Source organism: Triticum urartu, chromosome 7 (genome assembly GCF_003073215.2).
Source record: "Triticum urartu cultivar G1812 chromosome 7, Tu2.1, whole genome shotgun sequence".
NCBI lineage: Eukaryota > Viridiplantae > Streptophyta > Magnoliopsida > Poales > Poaceae > Triticum > Triticum urartu.
The window spans coordinates 554,311,576-554,314,652 of record NC_053028.1 but is presented as its reverse complement, the minus strand read 5'-3'; the positions used below and the strand labels follow the sequence as shown (position 1 = coordinate 554,314,652).

Below are 3,077 nucleotides of genomic sequence, written 5' to 3'. Positions count from 1 at the left end.
ATCGCAGAAAATCAATATCAAACGGAGTCCAAAGACCGCGAAACTTTTTGTGGATTTTTATGGGCCAGAAGACTCCCGATGGGCCAAAGCAGCACCTGGGGGTGCCCCGAGGGGGGCACAACCCACTAGGGCGCGCTAGGGTCCCCTAGCGCGCCCAGGTGGGTTGTGCCCACCTCGGTGGCCTCCCGTACCCCTTCTTTGCACTATAAATTCCCAAATATTCTGAAACCCCTCGGGGTTACCCTAGATCAGAAGTTCCGCCGCCGCAAGGCTCCGTAGCCACCGAAAACCAATCTAGACTCATTCCGGCACCATACCGGAGGGGGGGGGGGATCATCTCCGGCGGCCATCTTCATCATCCCGGCGGCCACCACAATGAGGAGGGAGTAGTCCACCCTCGGGGATGAGGGTTTGTACCAGTAGCTATGTGATTAATCTCTCTCTCTCTCTCTCTCTCTCGTCATCTATATCATGGGCTTTGTTAATATAGTTGGATCATATCATGTTTCTCTCCTCTATACCCTTTTTGTGATGAATTGAATCTTTACCCTTTGAAGTTTTGTCATGTCGGATTGAATGTTCAGATTTGAGAACACATGATGTATGTCTTGTGGTATGAATACTTGAGGTGACAATGGGGTATCATATTGATCCACTTGATATACATTATGGCACTCAACTTGCGGATTCCTGCGGTGATATTAGGGTAGTCTATGCTTAGGGGTTGATGCACGTTTTTATTATCTTTTCTCCGATAGAAACTTTGGGGTCTCTTTGTAGTTCTTTGTGTGGATTGAGTATTATGAATATGAATATGCTTTGGTGTTACTCTAGTACGAACTCTAGGATAGATCGAATGGAAAAAATAGCTTTGCGTTATTTTAGTATGAACTCTCGAATAGATCGAACGAAAAGAGTGGCTTTGAGGTGGTTTCGTACCCTACAAACAATTTCTATCTTTTGTTCTCCGCTAATAGGAATGCGGGAGTGATTCTTTATTGCACTTTGAGGGATAATCATATGATCCAACTATGTTAGCACTGTTGAGAGATTGCACTAGCGAAAGTACGGACCCTAGGCCTTGTTTTTAAGTATTGAAATACCGTTTTTGTGCCCATTTACTATTTGCTACCTTGCTGTTTTTACTTATTCAGATTATAAATATAGATTTCTACCGTCCGTATTACACTTTTATGACCATCTCTTCGTCGAACTAGTGCACCTATACAATTGGCCATTGTATTGGGTGTGTTGGGGACATAAGAGATTTCTTGTATTTGATTGCAGGGTCATTTGAGAGAGACCGTCTTCATCCTACATCTCTCACAGATTGATAAACATTAGGTCATCCACTTGAGAGAAAATTGCTATTGTCCTACAAAACTCTACGCTTGGAGGCCCAACACGTGTCTACAATAATAAAGTTGCATGGTAGGCATCAAGCTCTTTTCTGGCGCCGTTGTCGGGGAGGTGACGAGGAGGAGCTCCCTATTCAACCAATCTCATCAATAAGAAGCTTGAAAAAAATTAATTAAACCCACACATGATGTGGTGAAGAAGAAGAAAAGAAGAAGAAAGAATAGAGGTAAGAAGGTATCTCTCCCAAATAGTGTTGCTCCTATTATTGTTGTGCCTCGTGAAAATGAATCAAAAATAATTGTGGAGGATGACGCACTTGATGATGATATTGCTTCTATGTCTTATGGCCCAATGTCCGAGAGCATTATTGATGATGATTTTGTTATGCCCATTGCTTCTTGTGATGATTATGATTGGGAAGATAGTGATACTTCTTATAATCTTGGAAATCTTTTTGGCACCAACTTGGGAAGTTATGATGATAACAATTGTTATACCGTTGGTGCTATTCATACTATTAATGATGAGAGTGATTATGCTTATAATATGCCAAGCCACAAGCTTGGGGATGCTATGTTTGATGATAATGACATGTTTGAGAATTTATTTGTTGCAATTAATGTTTGTCCCAAGCTTGGGGATGCTATGCTTAATGAAGATAATCTTTTTTGTCCCCTTACTTTGAATGATCAAATTTGCTATGATGATTGCATGCCTCCCACTTATGATGATTATTATGATGATACTTATGTTATAAAAACTAGTGATAATTATTGTCATAATTTTGAATATCCTTTTACTGAACATTACTCTTTTAATGTGGGAACAATTTATAGTATTTGAGTTTCCTATGATACTCCCACTATTATGAATGAGAATAAAATTGCTTATATGGAGAGTAATAAATTTTCTTATATATATTTTTCCTTGTTGTTGCTTCGGCTTATTAGGATACTAACATTCTGACTAGTATTTACTGTTTATGAGTGTGCGTAGGAAATCTGAACTATTTACAGGTTAATTGATAGTTACACTTGGTCGAAATATGGCGATGCTTCATGATGTTTGGATGCCAAGCAGCCAATGCTATTTCACAGGGCCACATTGGTTGTCTTTTGAGGTGGAAAAATTTGACCTAAAGCCTGGTCTTATTGCTTTGGTTCAATGACATCAGTTTGGAGGATTGCCTACTGAAGACCCTTATGAGCACTTTCTTCGAGTCATGGAGTATTCAGATACAGTAAAGTACCATGGAGTTCCTCAACATGTTATCAAGTGCATGTTGTTTAGATTCTCTCTCCGAGATGATGCTTGTGCTTGGTACCGATCCTTGCCATCAAGATCATACAGTTGGAATGAGATATCACAAGCATTCTTGGATAAATATTTCCCACTACACAAGCAGTCCGCGATCTGAGATGAGATCTTCAACTTCGTTCAGTGTGAAGGCGAGAGTTTGTATGATGCTTGGGAGAGGTACAAAGCCTTATTCAAGAGATGTCCTAATCATGGGCTCGACAGATGGTTAGAGCTGAAGATATTCTATAGAGGATTGACTTCAGACACTCGAGCTTACGTTGATATGGCAGCGGGTGGAGCTATTACCAATAAGACACTTGATGATGCTTTTCTGCTGATTGAGAGCATAGCTTTCCACCAACTTCAGTGGTACAATAAGAAGCCCACCTCTGATTCATTGGTTTGCTTGCAACAAATCA

The 3,077-nt window shown here is 40.5% G+C and overlaps 1 non-coding gene across 1 annotated transcript; it reads right to left on the bottom strand.

Moving 5' to 3' along the window:
• Positions 1-2,767: 2,767 nt before the first annotated feature.
• Positions 2,768-2,874, bottom strand: LOC125526094. The gene has a single exon (XR_007291557.1). It is a non-coding gene; the product is annotated as a small nucleolar RNA R71 (small nucleolar RNA).
• Between the last annotated feature and the right edge of the window lie 203 nt (positions 2,875-3,077).